Below are 20,288 nucleotides of genomic sequence, written 5' to 3' on the forward strand. Positions count from 1 at the left end.
GCAGCTTTAATTTCAGGGTAGATATGGATTGCCGCAGCGCAGCCCTGGGCATGTTGACTCGGACGTAAACCCCACTCACTCCCCAGGTAAGTATGCACAGGAGGCTTACAGCATTAAAGAGGGAGATGCAACTACTTCAAAGGAGTGCAGAATTTATAAAGAGGGGGATGCCGGAGTTCAAAAGTTGTTATGTAGCGGTTAGGAGACTGAGCTGTGAACCATAAACTCATTCGGTGGTCTCTCTCCAATATCGGGGGATAACAACACTGGCCTACTTGGCGGGATTATTGACATATCTTAAATGAAAAGCTTTGGCCAGCGCTAAAGCTGCATGGGAGACATCCTCTGACCATGGCTGTCTCCCTTAACCCAATATATGATTTTATTTATTTTTATTTATTTGATTTATATCCCGCCCTTTCTCCCAGTAGGAGCCCAGTGATGCAGTGGCAAGAGTGTTGGAATTGAATCAGAAAAGGATTGGGTCCCATCCCTGCTGTACACTCACTGTGTAGACTTGGGGAAACAACACTCTCAGCCTCAATCTCCCCTGCCCTTTGTAAACCATATAGTAACCTTTAGTAACTTTTCATCCCAAGGTCGTTTTGAGGATACCGACAAAATAATCAAATTTAAATTGTTCTGTTGTGTTAAATATGCTATAAAAGTGAGAAACAGCCATAGTACTACCACAATATGCTCTCTGCTTGTTTCCAAATTCCCATCAGCTCCAGCCAGCATGGCCAGGGGTTAGGGATGGTGAGAGAACCACAGGTGCCTGGAGAACCACAGGTTAATTACCCCTGCTGCACAGTAAAGGAGAAGTGCACATGCTTCCTCTTTTTGCTATACTTTCGAATGTTCCAAGATTGACAGCACAATCCCATATATGTCATTGTGGTGTAGTGGTTAGAGTATCACACTGGGACCCGGGAGAGCAGGGTTCAAATCCCCGCTCAGCCATGAAGCTCACTGGGTGACCTTGGGCCAGTCACTGCCTCTCAGCCTAACCTACCTCTCAGGGTTGTTGTGAGGATGAAATTGGGAGGGCGAGAACCATGTTCATATTTATTTATTTTATTTATATCCTACATTTCCTCCCAGGAACCCACCTTGAGCTCCTTGGAGGACAGGGAGGATATAAATATAATAAATAAATCGTCTACTGAAAAATAAACCCCATTGAGTTCAATGGGGCTTACTTCCAGGTAAGCGTGCACAGGATTGCATCCTGAAGCTGACTTTTTTTTTTTTAAGATTCCACTGCTAAGTCTTGCTTCAGATTGGGCTGCAAGGGGAATATGGACTGCTGGAAATCAAGGTTCCTGTGAATGGTGTGTGTAGAGGGCACCAGGGCAGAGGAACAAAGAACGCACTTGCACATTTTCTAGAATTACAAAAGAATATGCAACACCAAGAATTGTCAAAAATGGGATAGTACAGTACAAGAATTTGTTGAACTAAATTTTAATTGTTGTATTAGCCACAGGTCAGAGGACAACACAGAAAAAATGACAAGATAATTTATAATTGTATTGGCCACAGCTCAGAGAATAACATGGAAAAAAATGGCAATCAAATGTGGCAGTTAGAAAAAACATAATCCCAACAAAGATGTACACATAACCTATAAATAAAAGACTCATCTATATTGATAATTTTGTTTACGGTAGTAACTAAATGGAAATCCAAATGTTTGCAATTAGTTTCTGTTAAAACAATGATGAACGTAAAAGCCCAGCTCTGCTATACCATATATCTGTGGAACAGGTACCTGTTCACTCTTCCTTGGTTTATTGGGGAAAAGCTGTAGGCTCACAATTGTGCAGGAACATCAATAAATTCAATTAAGCCCAGTTGGGATCATGATGCCCATGCTTAAAATCCACATGGCTTCTTTTTCTAAGAGAACTGTTTATTTTAAGCATTTCTCTGCAGCCCCCTAAGTTAAGATTCTTATACTAAAGATGGGCTAACTTTAGTCTTGTGGGGTCCACTGGTTTTTTAAAAATAAAATCCCCCCAATCCACCATTTTTTTAAACTTACAAAGCAAGACTGCACACTCAGGATCTCTTCACACTCTAGACCACCAGTTCCCAAGCTTTCTTTTCCCATGGACCACTTGAAAATTGCTGAGGGTCTTGGAGGATCACTTAATGATTTTTCTGCCTGTTGTAGCAATTGTAATGTGCTGTGCTAGATGCTACATGATTTTAAATTGTATTTTGAGGGATACACCACAGACTACCTGAATGAAGCTTGCAGGCCACTGTTGGTCCGTGGACTATGGTTTGGGTACCCCTACTTTAGGCATAATTAATATGTGTTATGCGGGTCATGAACTACATGTTCATTTAAGGTCAGAAAAAGTGTCTTGATGACGCAAACAAAAACCCACCCAGTCCAGCATTTTTTGTCAAAATCCCAAAAAACCAGCAGGTCTTAGGTGTCTACCAGAAACTTGCCAGAGATCCACGTTAACTATGGACTACCTTTTGCCCATGTCTGTCTACTAGTGTGCCACAAGTTATTTATTTTATTTTATTAATTGGAGGCTTCTGTGAACTCAAAGCATCTATCCACTGAGGACATTGCTTGCTGTGTCTGTGCATTTTACTGCTCTAACATTGACTCCATCCAGTCAGCCTCCATTGGGAGCAAGCAATGCTGCCATATCTCGGCACTGGATTTATCAATTCAATCACTCCAAATTGATAGGAGGAGTCAAATTGCCTGCCCGCAGAGAAGGCTGCCCATTGCATTCCTGTGTGAGTCACTAATCTGGACTAGCTTTTTCCCCATCTGATTAGCCACTCGCTCCTACAGAAACACAGGAGGGTAGCTTTCTGTGGTAGCTAACCATTACTCTTACAGTTGCACACTCTAAAAAGGGAGTGGGAAACCTCAGGCCAAGAGCCATTCTAAACAGCTCTCAGGACTCTCCTCAGGCCACACCTCCTCCCTAGGCTGCACTCCTCCTTGGCCTGTTCTGCACCCTCCTTGAGTGCTTCTGCCTTGCTGGAATGTGCCCTTGAACTGCTTTATCTTCTCTCTCTCTCTCTCTCTCTGTAAATTACCAATATAAATGAGTCTTATTTATAGGTGTGCGTGTGCACATGCATACAGAATCCTCTGGCATTTGTGTGGCTGAAATATTTATTTATTTATTACATTTATATCCTGCCTTTCTTTCATTGAGAAACCCAAGGCAGCATACATGCTAGAGACCAAAAATGGGTAGTTCCATGGATGCCCACTTACCTACATTCCAGCGGGACAAAAGTCAGATTTCCATACCTACCTACCCTTCCCCCCCCCCAAAAAAAACCCCTCTCCATCTAGGCAAGGAAGAGTTAAAAAACACATTCCACAGCCAGATAAAAGCACTCAAGAAGATGTGGAGCAGGACCAGTGGGAGTTTTGCCTGGAAAGAGTGGGGGTGGCCTGGTAGGAGTCCTGATGGCCAGATAAAGAGGCCTAGAGGGGCACATTCAGCCCCTGGGCCCAAGGTTTCCCACTCCTGGGGTAGAGCCTGGTTTTGCCTAGTGGCTCAGCTTAGGGCCTAACAAACATGGGAACAGAATTAACAGCAACATTTCTCAAACCCCATAGAAAATAGACTCACTCTCAAAGGCAGTCTCTTTTTTTCAGCACAGTGCTCCAGGGATGAATCCTGATGCAACCTAACTCAAAACTATATCCTAATTAAAAATAAATTTTAGATACCAGCACCTTGAATTGCAACCTTTGGGGGCTAAGGGTATAGTTGGATCCTGCAAAATTGAGATAATCCCTAGACTGGAACCAAAAGCTTTTTTTATTTTCCCCCCTCTTTTTTCTTTGTTTAAAAAAACTGTATATAAATATGGGAAATCAATTTTGTTGGATTTTCAGCTCTGAAGCTATCCCAAAGCCAAGATTTAGCTTGCAATGGAAGACTGACTAAGGGGTGGGTCTGGCTCTCCTAGCCAGAAGCAGAGAAAAACTGTCTGCACAAGGAGCAACTCCTCCTCCCAACCAAAACCCCAGTTACACACATACAATATGGGGAAGGCTGTGTTTTCCCTTGCCAAGTTCGTTGCTGTCCATTTATATTAATAGCCAGAAAGGGACCGGAAACGGATCTAAGGGGGAGGAGAAGCAGAAGGGGAAAGTCTCCCCCTTCAAGTTAAGGCCTGATTTATGGCCTGGCGTCCCAGGCGGGAGTTTCTGGGCATCAAGATTGGGGGGGGAGGGGTTAGAGGAAACAGAGATGAGATGGTCTGAAATGGACATCTTGCATCTTGATGAGGAACAGCAATGCTTTCTCAAGACTGGGCAGGGGGGGAAGAGTTTCACTAGATCCACTTTGCTCCTGTGCCCAGAACACTGGAGTGGGCCTGCCTGCATTACAACAGTGGGGACTGGGGGCTAGGATTCCTAGACTCTTTGCTCTGCTCCCCTCACTAGTTCTGGGAAGAAATTCAGTTCTAGTGTAATAGTTTTCAAAATGCACAACAGGAGTCACTAGGGATGCACAGACCTTTGCCGGGAAAGGCGCAAGATCCTTGCCAAGGTGTGTTTTGATCCAACTAGGAGGCAGTGACAACCCATATACTCTTATGTGTTCAAGGCAAGATAGAAGGGGAGGGCTATGCCCTCCGACTCAGACACATTGGTGCTGGGTAGCTAATGGGCACAACCCTCTACTTTCCTTTTAATACTTGGCTTCACTCAGTTTACTCCTCAAAAGACCCTTAAAGCATGCTGTGGGTTCATGTAACCCCATTATTTCCTTTTTCTTTTGGTCAAACTCAGTTATGCATTTTTTTCATTCTTGCCCCATGAACGCAGGAACAAGATGAACACAACCACACCACTGCTTGTAACTATCTGCCTTTTCTTCCTCTGGTCACAGCTAACACAGAATCTAAAACAACTTCCCCACAAATACTGCCATGTTTCATGCTGCTGCACCCCGGCCAAATGAAAACCGAGGGGTAGCGTACAAGAGGGCAGCTGGCACTTGTGGTGAGCCATTCAGATAGCCAGTTTGCCACAAACATGGCTTGCCAAATTGCCACCAGGGGGTGCAGGATGGACAAAAGCATCTACCATGAACTCAAAGTGACCTGCCAATCAGTCTGCCTCAATCTGAGGAGGCCTTGGACAGTATCCATCAATTAGCAAGGTTCACTATGACAAATTATGACAACTCTGGACACTAGGAAGAATGAACAGTGGACAGCTGGCACCAGGGCTTATGGATCCCCTCTCCTCCTGAAACTGGCTTTGTGTGACCCTCAAAATCCTAATGGGCCAGCCTCCACTGTGTATACTTTTTATTTAAAATTAGTAGCGGGGAGGGAGTGAATGATGGTTTGTTCAGTTTTGTTATAGGAGAGTTACATGTTAAAACCAAAGGCTTTTAAGCAAACTTTTTAAAACCCCAGCCCTCCAAAGCTATACATTAATTTTATTTATTTATTATTTATTAAATTTGTATCCCACCCTTCCTCCCAGAGGAAGCCCAAGGCGGCAAACACTAAAACCATTTTAAAACATCTTAAACAAAATATTTTAAAACATCTTACAACAAAACATCTTTTAAAAAACAACTTTAAAAAACAAAAAGCAATTCTAGGACAGATGCAGACTGGGATGAGGTCTCTACTTAAAAGGCTTGCTGAAAGAGGAAGGTCTTCAATAGGTGCTGAAAAAATAACAGAGATGGTGTTTGTCTAATATTTAAGGGGAGGGAATTCCAAACTCTCAGTGCCACAACACGAAAGGTTTGCCTCCTGTGTAGTGCAGAACGGACCTCCTGATAAGATGGAACCAGCAGGAGGCTCTCACCTGTAGAGAGCAGTAATCTACTGGGTATATAAAGAGTAAGATGATCTTTCAGGTATCCTGATCTTTTGTTCACCAAAACTAGACCCTTGAACTTGGCCCGGTAGCTAGTGGGCAGCCAGTACAATTCTTTCAGCGGTGAGGTAACATGTCAGTGATACCCTGTCCCAATGAGCAGCCCTGCCACTGCATTTTGCACTAGCTGCACCTTCGAGACCAACCTCAAGGGCAGCCCCACATAGAGTGCATTACAGTAATCCAGCCTATAGGTTCCCAGTGTATGGACAACTGTAGTCAGGCTATCCCGATCCAGAAAAGGCCACAGCTGTCTTACCAGCCAAAGCTGATAAAAGGCACTCCTAGCCATTGAGATCACCTGGGCCTCCAGCAACAAAGATGGATCCAGGAGCACCCCCAGACTACAAACCTGCTATTTCAGAGGGAGTATGACCCCATCCAAAGCAGGCAATTGACCAATTATCTGAACTTTGGAATCACCAACCCACAGCACCTCCATCTTGCTAGGACTCATACTCAGTTTACTGAACCTCATCCAGCCTACCACCAAGTTCAGGCACTGGTCCAGCCTCTCCCAATTCAAATGTTACAGATGAACAAAGCTGGGTATCATCAGCGTACTGACAACACTTCACCCCAAATCTCCTGATGACCACTCCCAAGAGCTTCAGATAGATGTTAAATACCATGGAGGACAAGATGGTACCCTATGGCCCCCACAGCACAACTGCCAGGGGACTGAAAGACAATAACCCAATGCTGTTCTCTGAAAACGACCCTGGAGATAGCACCGGAATCACTTCAAAACAGTGCCACCGATACTCATATCACCAAGTCAGCTCAGAAGGATACCATGGTCAATGGTATCAAAAGCCACTGAGAGATCAAGAAAGAATAATAGGGTCGCACTCAGCTGAAACTGATCCCAAGAAGCTGCGGCAGACTTGCATTAGACACCTCACTGAGGACGACAGTAGATGTGGATGGAGCATCAAGATTGCTATGGAGGCAAGCAACTTTACTCTCGAAGTGCCTTGCAAACAATTCACAGTGGCCTTCCAAAGGGTCTAAAACTCCATTTCCTGGAGTTGATATTAACAGACCCCTGACAATACGAAAAAGCTCCACTGGATGACTATACATGTTTTCAAGGGAGTTGCCGTTAAAGATACAGTACTCTGAATTATTTCTGCAAGCTATGATGAGCACTGCAGTTCAAAACTCCAGTTCCAAAGGGACCAGGTACTAGTCAGACCAATACATTCTTGTACTCAAACCATGCAAGTGTACTTTCACATCTGAAGTTATTTATGTAAAGAAACAGTGATGTAACAGGAAAATTTGGGGGGCATACAGAGAAGGAAACATGGTATGTTATCACACAAATCTCAAAATGTTCAATTCCCCTTTGAGAGCATTTTGCAAATATTTATTTATTAGATTTATATCCCACCCTTTTTCCCAGTAGGAGCCCAGAGTGGCAAATACTGCTTGAATTTTGTCAAAATGTGTCTACAGCCACAAGGTTTAGAAAACACTTATAGTAGATTTCAGATTTGGCACAAAATTACACAAACACAGAAATCACAGGAAACAGGCCCAGACTGATTCAGCAACAATTGCTATATGATGCTCTTAAACCATGGCTCTCTCACCCCAGAGAAAGATGCACCAGCTTATTGAGGGACATAGGCAATTTTATCTGGCCTTTTAAATGTATTTTAATCACCATCTTGGTAATCCTCCAGATGCTTCTAGGATGGCATCCAGTCTTCCACGGTAGTAGGGAACAATTCCTAAAGTATCCTCTCCCCTCTTAAGGCATAGTGTCCCAGTTGTTAATTAACCCCAGTGGATGTTTCATGTGCCCAGTACTGATTTCTTCAGCCTTAGTTTGTACCCTCTTGCTTGGTTTCACAATCAGTTTCCTTGGATCCCAGGGCTACTTTTCCTTCAGCAAATTAAAAGGACTCTGCTAGCCCCCACCAGACCCCTGTAAGCTGGTTGACAGTCTTGATGGAGCCCAGCCTTCAAGTTCCTTCCCAATGAAGCTGGGGGAGAGTGGCAGATTTATCTTTTTCTACAAAGCAAGGGGCCTCCAGGACCCTTTGAAGCCAGCGGAGGGGCCTAGGCAGAGGGCAGCTGGCTAGAGAGCATACCCTGCTGGAGCGCGCACGCACACCCGCCATCACCGCATGTCCTCCCCATCCAGATCACAAAGAATTCCTCCTTTCAAAAAGTCCTTGTTTTATATTCAAATAACTACCACCCAAACTTTGTGCCGAAAACAATAAATAATAAAACATACTTTTTTAAAAACAGAGACAGAGAGAACAATAAATGGGCTAGTACAAAAGAAATGATTGTCTTCTTCATAGTTCCTCAAGAGGAAAATAACTGTCTGGAACATAAGGAGGAGGAACCCTGGACTCTTGTCTCACAGTCAGCCCTATTTCTGCCTCTGGAAAAGAAGAACTCCTACCCATCACCACCACACCTCTTAACACACTACAGTGTCCTCTGCTGCAAAAGACCACCGCTGTAGCTCCTAAGGGTTCATGCTGACACTCACTTAGCATGTATTTGCCTCTTACATCCCTTAATTGCTCTCTTACTTCCAATCCATGTGGTCAAAAACTGCAGTAAGAAGGTTGAGTTGATGTTCCATGTTTATGGCAGTTTTGCAAATAAGCCCACAAACTTTACTAGCCCACAACAGTTTTGAAAATAAATCCATAAACTTTACTAGCCCAGTCCACAAACTTTACTAGCCAGTTTGCTCACACATACCTGAGAGCCTGAAAGAAGAATGGAAGCAAATCTCTTCCATTTAAGAAAAGCTTCCCTCCCTGTTCACCTCCTAGATACTTCTCTGTTTACTCTGGAATGGTCACACTTTGTTTACTCACTTTTTATGGGGCATCTATGTGACATCACCATCAGCTTGATTGTTTCCCCATGGTTTTTATGTCTCTTTTGACAGCTAATCAAAATAACATTTAAAAAACAACAACCAGGAATGGTTGCATATCTACAGATGTAAATAAACTTAGCACCACTCTTCCATCTTTCTTGTTTTAAGCCACTTTTTTCCATGTGTGCAGTGACATTTTGGGTGGTTGAGCCTATTGCCATTCTTCTACACTTTTTAGTGGGGTTTTTTTGTAAGTCTCAATTTACACGAAAAAAATTCACTTACATTAATGCTATATTAAAATATTTGTGCAACAGCACTAATTAATAGCATTTTAGTGCATGTTTTAAAGTAAAGAAGCTGATAAAATAATATGCCTGGGTACATTGCCACTCACTCCCCACAAGCAGCAATTTCATGCCCACTAGTTTGGATGAACATAGCAAGATTTTTACACATAAAAGGTGCTATGCCCCCCAAAGTGTGGAGGTTCACTTGCAATTCCACATGTAGATACAGAGCAATGACTGGGTAGCACTAAAAGTCACCAGTCTGGAGGTATCCCTCGATGAGATTCTTAATTGCAGAAGGAGATCAGACAAGTGTCTATTTACAAGCTTGATTTATGGATTTTGCAGGTTCTAACTATGCTACTGATTGCAAGCACAGAGCCAAAATGCATTAGCTATTCCAGACTGATTAACGCCTGTATAAGCATATGATCTCAGGTGTGTGATGGAATGACTTAGCTCCCATTTTGTTGTGAATGCCAGTAGGGAAAGTACAGGAATACAGACTATATATTCTCCCTTAGCAGAGAAAACAAGTTATCTGTTCTATAGCACATACTTCTAATAAGACTCTGTTTCCTTCTAAGAGCCCAGAAGTCTTACTTACATGCTTTAACACATCATACTAGACTGAAAATAACATCCAGTACAGAAGTGACCCCCTCCCAGAGATTGTACCGTCCATATTTTTGCGTTAAGTTTCCAAGATAGGAAACAGTGGGGGGGATGGGCTTATTCTCAGGAAGCAAGGAAAGATACCCCAAATGAACAAGCAGGGACAGACACAGTATATCCCTTCTGCAGTGTAAGCCCCCTACCCAGACCCATCCATCCATCACCACCATGTGCTCAGCGGCCAGGAATGGTCCAAATGTTTGCCAGATGTCTGTGCTATTGCCCCTTCCCAATCCTGCCAGCATTAATCCCGGGGCAAGCACATCCCTGTGATCTAGGAGATATTGGATAGAAACAGAGATGAAAGGTAGAGTAAATTAATGTGTTAAAAAAGAAAAAAGGCTTTCCTCATAAAAAGCCAGTTATAATATAAGGTGTTGCATGCAGTGATCAGTTTTCTCTGACTGGATCAGAACAGACTCTCACCAAACCTACATGTTACTTTCCTGGGGATTATTGGAAGCAGGCAAGAGGTCCCAATCAGTGCTCCACACACACAAACACCATTCTTCCTCCAGCAGCAGAACTCCGACATTCATGGATCAGGGACATGTAGAGCTTATATTTCTAAAAACACACAGAGAGAGGGTTGCTGAGGCTCAGGCCTCTGTGAAAGCCGTACCCTCTAATTTGGAAAACCTTTCTCCTAACCTCAAATATGTAGGGTCTGGCTGTGAATACTTAACTACACTCTCCACATGCTCAGGGGCCTTCTCTCATGATTAATTTTCATACTCTAGGACTGCTCCCTGTCACACACACACACAAGTTTCTGGACTCGATCACATGACTGACATAATTACCCCAGAATATAGTGATTCCCTCTCAGAGAGCGGAAATTATCCAACTGGCTGCAGCTCATCATCTTCTAGCTTCCTGATGGGAATTTGAGACCAACCATACTAGCATGGGAGGCTCCACTGAGGGGTACAGGACCGCATCAGCCCCTAAATATTATCTGCTGAGTCTCCTACTCTCAGCCAGTCAGCAGGGGAACATAGCCTCTGGACTTCCGTCAGCAACTGGCAACTCCTGGTTGCATCTGGAGTCCAAACAATGCACCCAGCTGGAATAGATTTGCAGGGACAAGGAGTGAACACATAAGTGTGCATGTGGGGAGGGAGAGCTTCAGTGGTACTCCCCGCCCACCCACTGGCCCTTTTGCAGCATGCATGCCCTTGGCCAGCTGGGAGTGAGACAGAGGGAAATACAAACCTGCTCCTGCCCCCATCCTACATAGAGTAAACTAAGATATGAGTGATGGCTGAGAAGCCATCAATCGAGCCTGGGGACAGGGGAAGTCAGGAGTCTGAAAACACTCACATCCCTTGACAGTACTTTCCCCTCTCTTTGTTCCTACCCCATAGGCCTGCTCCAATCAGTGCCCTGCATTTGGGTATCGCCATACTACAGGAAGAAAGCAAACACACACATTACTTAGGAGCAAAAGCAAATGCCTATATATACACACACACCACCACAGCCCCCCAAGAATCAGCTCCTCACAAGGACAACAGGAGGTGGGCACTAGATTCTCCTTTGTAGAGAGAGGTTATTTGGGGTCCAACCCCCCACCACCGCTCCTCCAGCAGCAGCACAAGTCCAGCCGTGTGGAAAACGCTTGGTGTCAGAAGCCAGTGACATTGCCACGTGTGGCTAATGTAAGGGGAGGGCAAAGGAGGACAGCAGGGGGAGGCTGGCACAGGTGGGAAGAATGAGGGGACCCTCTGGGAAAGTGGGGGGAGGGGAGAACATAGGGATTCCTCCCCTCAAGGCAGATGGGGCAGGACTTTTCACACCACCAAACCTGCAATTTGCCACATTCTAAGCTCACATAGAATGTGCTTATGTGCAGGTTGGCTTGATAAAGATGCCATCACAAGTCCTGAAATTGAGACTCCAGGTCCAGATAAGGGATTTACGGGCTGTAGGGAGATCAGAAAGAGAGACTGTGTGGAGTAACATCCCACAGTTACAGGGGGAAAGAATAACACTACTGCTACATGGCCTAGCAACCCTCACTAGAAGGTGGCAGTGTGCCACAGCTGTCTTGTAGCATGGCAAGAGCCATTCAAGAGAAACATGAGTGCCATATCTTGTTGCCTGGTAACCACTGCCAAGGAGAGGCAGTACCACAATTCCTGTGCAAGTTAATAACCACCATTAGAGGGGGACAGAGGGCCAAGATTCTACCAACCACTCAGAGGGGAATGGAAAGTCACAACTTCGGTGTCACCTAGCAACAGCTGCCAGACAAGTTTTAGATGGCGCTGTTTTTGCTAGGCTAAGGCCATACGATGAGAATGGGTCACAGAGCCACAGTTATGCATTACTTAGCCCAGTGATGGACAACCTTTTGGGTAACTGTGCCACAAATAAAATCCAGAATATGAAATATTGACAATCTAGTGTGCAATGCAGTACGTATGCGGGTTCCCCTGTGCACTGGCATGGTTTGGCCTGTGGGGTTGGGACCCAGGCAGGAACACAGCACAAAAGAGGCAAGCAGAAATTGAGGCTTGACTATGCTATAACCAGGCCTTCGGATTGCCCCCCTACACACACACACACACACTACCCAGCTTCTATCCTCAAAAACACCTGGGGGAAAGAATAACATGACTTCTGAGCAACCCTCACTAGAGGGGACAGTATGCCACAGATGTCTTGTGATGGCTCCTATCCAGATGTGCTTCCTTTGGCATTCATAGCACTGGTACCACAGGTTACCCATGAAAATATTTTGCTAGAGGAGCAATGGAAGGGTTTTTGTTTGTTTAATTGCCTAGGCCTTGTGGCCCTGTAAAAATCACCTCCAAAAAAACAAACAGCTTCTTGTTGCCTGACAATCACTGCTATATTGGGACAAGGTCTCTACAGTTTTGTGGCCTAGCTACTGACTAGAGGAGCCTGGTGGCTTCTATGATGCCTACCTTCAAGACAGCAGAACTCTTTGCTCTAATTTCAGTCTAGTCGAAGAGTCAAATGTCCTTTTCTTTCCCAGTCCTTCTCAACACAAAGTACCCCTTAGGATTTGCCCTGTGCTACACACTGAGGCCCCTTTCTATTCTCCCCTCCTTCGAATCAGTCTGTCCTGCATTTCAGTTGACCCAAGGCTCTTTCGAGTCTGCCTCTACCAACCGGGTTCAGATAGTGGCTATGGATATCCATCAGTTCCACTGCAGACATCCCCCATTGTCCAAGCACTACTTCCTCACTTTGGCTTGTGCCCCACGGCCCAGACCAGCCAGCCCCGTTGCTATCTCGATCCATATACAATCTGTGGGGCAAGGGCCTCTTTTCTCCACAGCCTGCTTCCCCCTCCCTTCTACAATCCCAGCCCCCGACATATCCCCTCCAGGGAACAGTTGTTTATGAGCTTCTGGTGAGGGAATTGATTAACGGTTCCCACGGGGAGTGGGATGGGGGGGCTCTGCCGCCGGCGGGAGTGAATCAATTTGCACCATCGATTTTTCACGCACTGCGGCAGAAACGGGAGCCGAGGGGATGGCGGGAAGATGAATTCCCCCACGGTCAGCCAGCATGCACCAATCTTGGCCACAAAGAGAATCCCTACACAACACACACACACACACACTTCTCCACCATATATACCACAGCTATGTATATATCATTAGATATTCCAGAGATTGGTTGGTTGTTTTTCCCCCAAATTTTGGGCCTGCGAAAGAGATCTGCCCAAAATATTAATAGAGAAACTGAAAGGGGGGAAGGACTGGGTAAATTAAACTAAAAGGTAAAGCTCCTGGATTCTTTCCCCAGCTCTGAGGAGAGGTAAAATGTAAATGTACTGCCTTCAAGTCGATTCCGACTTATGGCAACCCTATGAATAGGGTTTTCATGGTAAGCGGTATTCAGAGGGGGTTTACCATTGCCTCCCTCTGAGGCTAAGAGGCAGTGACTGGCCCAAGGTCACCCAGTGAGCTTCATGGCTATGTGGGGATTCAAACTCTGATCTGCCATGTCGTAGTCCAACACCTTAACCACTACACCACACTGGCTCTCCTGAGGAGAGGAGAGTGGGGTATATATTTGGTTTTTACTGCAAGGCAGGGGTACAGAGTTTTTTTACCAGCTATAACGGAATCGACTTGAAGGCAGTTCATTTTTTTTCATAATGGAATCTAATGCGGGGGGAGGGGGACTGGTCAACACTAAGCTCTAGGGGCAGGGTCCAGTTCTGTCATCTGCTTCCTATTCCATGGGTATCCAGGCCTACCTTCTTGAGATTTTGTTTCATTCATTTTAATTTACAGTAGGTTATCTCCTGAGAGCTTGGGTTTTGGAATGAGGGAGCCTGGCAGAGGAAGACCTGGAAGGAATTTCCTAGGCCCTGTGTCCTTCCCCTCAGGCCCTGTCTAGACATAGAAGGATGGCAGGAATACTCCTTATTGCTGGGAGGGGTCTGAACTTGAACTGAATTGCAATCAGTATTAGGTGTTATTGCGGATGGAGAGGGGGAGAGGGACAAGACACTCCTAATTTGGAACAAAGGCAGGGATCAGTCAGCCCCCTTGGCCAACAATGGGGGAAGATTAGTTGGGAGAACCAAACACAGACCTGAGGAGGAAGAGGAGGAGGAGGAGGAGGAGGAAAGGATGGAGTGGGGAAAGCTGGTATGAGGCAGTGTGCTGTGATAATAACAGAGAGATGGAACTTTGACAATCTGCACTAAAAACCCTACTCTGCTGCAGATCCACAGGATCATCTTGTGTAGATATCACTACTTCCTAGCCACACTTTTCTACCTTCTTTAAAATGGAAAATATCTACCTACCTCACAGGGCACAGCAGCCACAAGGAAGAACAAGATGGAAAAACATCATTGTAGAGCACTCTATATAATAACCAAGAGCATGCTTTCCTTTCCATCATTGCCAAACTGGAGTTGCTTGATACTGCCAGCTCTGGGGTGCAACAGTTGCACGGAGGGGCCGAAAGCAAAGTGGGAAAGAGCATAGCAGGAAGGCATATGGTGCCATCTAGAATAGACAGAGAACTTCAGGCCCCAGGGCCAGATGTAACGCTCCAGGCCTCTCTATCTGGTCCTCAAAACTCTTCCCAGATCACACCCCTCACCAGCCCTGCTTTACACCCGCTTTGAGTGTTTTGTGCCCGATAAGCATCTGTCATTCTTGCTTGCCTGGATGGAGGATAGAGAGGGGTATGCCAGTAAATTAACATTTGGTGCCCCACCCACTTTTGCTTCAGGCTCCAACCTTCACTGGCATGTGGCCCTTGGAAGATTCCCAAGAGGGCACTGCAGCCCTTGGGCTGAAAAAGGTTCTCTACAGCCACTATGTAAAGTCTGGAAGTGGACGCACAGCTTAGCTCGCTTTGAAGAACAGGAGATTGGATAGAGTAGCAGCAACCTTCCTGGGATGGCACTATTTTTTTCCTCTTATAAGTTGCCCTATACATTGCTTATTCATTTAAAATATTTATACCTCAACTTTCCACCAGTTCTCCCTAAAAGACAGTTCAAAATAAACAATCATTAACACAACATTTTTAAAAGAAAGAAAAAGAACAACCGAAGTCAGTATGTCTAGCAGCAGCAAAGTAAACAGCAAGATGCAAAATTCTACTTTATTATATTTTTATCTCACCTTTCTCTCAAGGAGAACACATGGTTCTTTTCTTCCACATCTTATTCTCACAACAACCTTGTAAGGTAGGTTAGGCTAAGAGACAGTGGCTGGCCCAAGGTCATCCAGTGAAGTTCATGGCTGGGTGGAGATTTGGCCTCGGGCCTGGGAGACCAGAGTTCAACATTCTAACCACTACATCTCATTGGCTATCAAGGACTTGAGAGAATCAGACAGATTTGATCTGGCACGTACAAGAGAAAAGAATAAGAGCCAAGTGAATGTGTCTGGGGAGGGGGTTTCACAATCAAGGTACCATCACAGCAAAAGCCCTGTCCTTCACGGCTACTTGCCTCAAGTATATCCAGAGCAGGGCCCCTGATGATCTCAACAGACAGGCAAGTTCAAGACAGAGAAGATGGCTCTTTGGATATCCTCATCCTGGGCTTTTTAGGACCCTGCAGGTCAAGACTACCATTTTCAGTTGCACCCAGAACCGAACTGACTATTATTGAGGACATTTCAGCACTAGTAAAATGTATTCAGTCTGGCAGCCCACTCAACAATTTGGCCACCAGATTTTAAGTCAGCTGATGTTTCTGAACCTATGTGCAAAATATTACAGTAATGTGAGCTGGGCCTTGTCAAGGCATGGAATAATTGTAACAAGTTTTTTGTTAAATACAGTAGCACTGTTTTTAAGATGGTAGGGTGGAGAGAGGAATGATCAGCTTAAAACAACACTAGAAAACTTGTATTTTTGTTCAACATCGCATTTGGAAACAAATGGCACTGTCTTATAATGAGCAAATCCATTGGTTCATGTAATCCAGTACTCTGCTTACGGTGGTGTCTCTCCAAGGTCTCAGAAAGGGCCTTTTCCCAGTCCTAGTACCTGAGTTCCTTGTTTAACCAGAAGTGTCAGAGGCTAAACCTGGACTCTTGTGCATGGAAACTGAGTCTTTTTCCAAACTTAAACCTGTTAGCTAAATGCAGTAAGTGAAATGGCAAAATAAACTGTACTATGTCACCCAAGGGAGGGCTACAGCCTACTTCCCTTCACAAGCACTGTTGATGTTGTTTGGTCCTGGAACACTCCCGGCTTGCTCCTGCACTTTGGGGCTTGTCCCCCTACACTTGTCTAATCATCTGAGTGTCAGCAATTATTCCAAATCAATGGCTACTGCAGAACCTCTAGTCTTACCCACTTACCCCTAACATGCAGTAGTGGCTGATGCCCATTGGGTGTGGTGGGGCAGAAGGCGGACAGGGCAATGGTAGGTGGAGCCAGGGCCAATCACAGCCAGAGCCAAGTAATTCTGGTTTTCTCCCCCTCCTCCCTATTGAGTTCTACAAGGGACAACACTGAGGCTGAGGAGGAGGAAGTGGACAGGTAGTGCCATCCCCTGGACTGGCTGTACGTAAGAATGCAGGGAGTTGGGAGGCAGACTGAGGGTGCTGGGGCAGTGCCCCATTCATCCTAATGGAGCCACCGCCACTGCTAACATACCTAATGAGCATCTTCTCATCACGTATGCTTTGGAGAAAAGGACATGTATGCTCCCCTCACCACTCACTGTCTTGCTCCCCTTTGTTGCCCCCCCACAATGCTGCCAGAGACTCCCAGGGGCAGAGCTAGTCTCCATAGCAACAAAATGAAGGGCAGTAGGATGTACCAAGCAGCTGGCAGAAGCCACATTCCCTGAAGAGACCAGAATCCTGATCTGAACCTGGCAGACATTTCCCTCCCTCCGTGCCTGTCCCTTAGGCTGCTGAGCACGTACCCCCCCACACACACACACACTAGGGACCATAGACTATAAATAGCCACTGGGGGATGTTATCTGCTTAGTAGTAGAGGGTGTGGAAGGAACGCAGCTCATCCCGGGAGGGAAGAAGCAGCCAGGCTCCTGGGTTCTATCAGCAGCTCTGGGAGAGAAGAGAAATGGGTTACAGCAAGGGATGTGGAAGCCAGGATTTGGGTGCTCTCTACAGTAGGTGGAATAGGTAAGAACAAAGGACCCTTGGAGACCTGTGGGTTTTTTTAATATAAGTCCAGTGGGTCAGATCAAAAGATTCTGGGGACAATACTCCTGGCTTCCTGAATACAGAAAAAAAAATTGGAAATGGACGGCCTTCAAGTCGATCCCGACTTATGGCTACCCTATGAATAGGGTTTTCATGATAAGCGGTATTCAGAGGGGATTTACCATTGCCTCCGAGGCTAGTCCTCCCCAGTTGGCTAGGGCCCGGCTCAGCTTGCCACAGCTGCACAAGCCAGCCCCTTCCTTGTCCACAACTGCCAGCTGGGGGGCAACTGGGCTCCTTGGGGCTATGTAGCTCGCCCACGGCTGCACAGGTGGCAGGGCTCGTAACCTCTGAGCCACTCGCTGTGGGGGTGATCTTTAGCTGGCCCTTTACACCCAGGAGACACGAGCGGGGATTTGAACTCACAGACTCTGGACTCCCAGCCAGGCTCTCCTCCCTACTGTGCTATACCAGCTGAATACAGATGCAGGGTCTAATTGCAGCTATAGGAACAGATTTGGAGAATTAGAACTTAAGGATACTAAAGGGAATCTAAAAGGGGGTGTTTCCTGAATCCTCTGGAAACCAAATGTGATCTGTTGGGTTAGAGCAAAGGCTGGCTTTTATGGAAAAAGAGCAAGGTTGCAAGTGATGTAAGACGAAATATTCTGAAAGCCCAATACTCTGTGGTCATTTTTAATAGATGGGAGAGGAAGCCCCACATTCCTGGAAAGAGGGGTTATACCAACTCTTTGATTGTCCCATTTGGAAACAGGCTTTTTGGACAGTCATTAGTTAATTTTTGGCTGGGAATTTCCCCCTAGCACCCCCCTTACTCCAATCAGGCTCCAAGCCACAACCTTTGCTCACTGCCAAGTTGGCGAAAGGTCAGCGAGACATCAGCAGTTAGCTGGCGGGAAAGGAGGGGCGGTGGTGATGCTGGGGCATGAAGCCAGGAGAGCTGGGTCTGGGTTTCAGTCCAGTATGACCTGAGGAGCCTGTGGAATCCCAAAGGACACTTAGGGAATGTTTGTGAGATGCCAAGAGACGCATAGAGATGGTGCCCCTCTTGCCAACAAAGGGGAGATTCCAGATCAGAGGGCTTGAGGAAAAAGCGGGGGGGGGAGGCAGTATTTGGGTTGGTAGATACTGGAGGTGTCAGACACACTCATAGTCTTGCCCACATTCACACCCAGGGTCCCTACCCCAAATCAGTTCTCTCTTATATTGAGTCATAGCGACACCTAGTGGCCACTATGCTTTATCTCAGCATCTCCCATTCCCCCCACCACCTTCAAATTTCTGTCTCTCAGTACAGTCTACCTGGTAGTTCTTTTATTAATTGTTTTAAAAAGTGCCAGGGATAAATCGTGCTATCAAACTCCATCCCTAAAATCAGCAAGTGCAGCCTAGTTCCCAAATGCCCCAAGAGGATGTCGTGCTGCTGATTCAAGAGAAGAATACTCTATACATTCTCAGAGACACCCTGTTACTTATAGCTTAACATTGTCTCATCACAGTTTGGGAGAGTTTGCAAGGCACTGTATATTGTTTGTTTTCATTAATTGTATCATATGAAACTGGGAAACATTTTGACTGAAGAGCAGGGTAAAAACCTTTTCAATAAATCAATGACAGCAAACTTGATCGGAGGGGGGAACCTTGTCCGTATATGCTGGGGGGGACCTTCTTTAGCCCAAGGGCCACAATCCCTCCCAAACAACCTTCCAAGGGCCACATACTAGTGGTGGGCGGGGCCAGAGTCAAAAGCAGGCAGAGCAACAAATATGCATGTTACCTTTGCACAGCAGGCAAATTCTTCACACTCTCACAGATCCCCTCTATCTTCCATCCAGTCAAGTAAGAAGCATTATCAGAGATAAATGACATATTCCAGCCAGGCAAAAAACACTCAAGGAGGGTGCAAAGCAGAGCTGGAGAGGGGTGAACCTGGAGGAGGGTGTTTGGCCCCTGGGGCCTCAAATTCCCCATCCCTGATATATGCATTGGTTGGAGGGGAACTGCATGCCATTAATGTCTGCCTCTCTCTGTGTGCACAAAGTCTGGACCAGAGCATCAGCATGGGAAAATGCCACACACTCTCTACTATCATACCCACTTATAAGCAGGGTTCTATAGGAACTTCCAGCACCATCCAGTTTAGCAGTAAATACCAGGAGCTCTCATGCTGATATTGCAATCCAGAATTAGGCAAAGACGGGCTGTATCTGTGCCAAGGACAAGTCCACAATTTACCTTTGTCCCAGCATGCACCTTAATACACAATCAACCTGTGTGGAGTACGCTGCAGAAAAATAAAATGCTGTGGAGTTCACAGTGAGGCAAGAGCATCCCAATAGCACTTCATCCCATGATCCTTCCCATTCCTGGAACTCCATCCCCAAATACCCTGTATGGTGCCACCCCTCTCTTTTCTCTCCAAATCCATTCTCAAAACCCATCTTTCCCATGACGCTTTAGATCAGTGGTGGTGCTGTTGGATAGATTGATGGGAGTTGCAACCAGCAGCTCTTAGAGCACCCGAAGTTTCCCACCCTTGCCTTAGATCCTCTCCTCTTCCTTTACTCTCTCTTCTGCTGGTAAGATTTAGATTGCCAGCTCCTCAGGGTACCATGCACATACATTATGATGTCATCGTCCCAACTGCATCAGACCACTGAGAATCACTTGCACATGTAGGCTAAGGATATGCGGCAGCCTCCAAACCAAAAATGCCAAAGATGCCAGCAATTGCTAGGGGAGACTGAGAGCTCCTGCTAGTCAACCCTTGAACTGAGCAACTTACCCTGTTAGAGCCAAGGAGGAGAGAAATGGAGCCCAGAAGGAAGCAGGGTCTAAAAAATAAAGGCAACTATAGGGGGCAGATTAAGGCAGGGGTAAGTAGAAGGTAGACAGGGATC

At 45.8% G+C, this 20,288-nt stretch overlaps 1 protein-coding gene across 2 annotated transcripts in view; it reads right to left on the minus strand.

The window, feature by feature from the left end:
• Positions 1 to 20,288, minus strand: part of RARA (retinoic acid receptor alpha) — a 227,054-nt gene that overhangs the window by 188,079 nt on the left and 18,687 nt on the right. The gene's annotated exons all lie outside the window — the stretch shown is intronic.

The sequence above is a fragment of the Rhineura floridana genome, chromosome 11, assembly GCF_030035675.1.
Source record: "Rhineura floridana isolate rRhiFlo1 chromosome 11, rRhiFlo1.hap2, whole genome shotgun sequence".
Taxonomy (NCBI): Eukaryota; Metazoa; Chordata; class Lepidosauria; order Squamata; family Rhineuridae; genus Rhineura; species Rhineura floridana.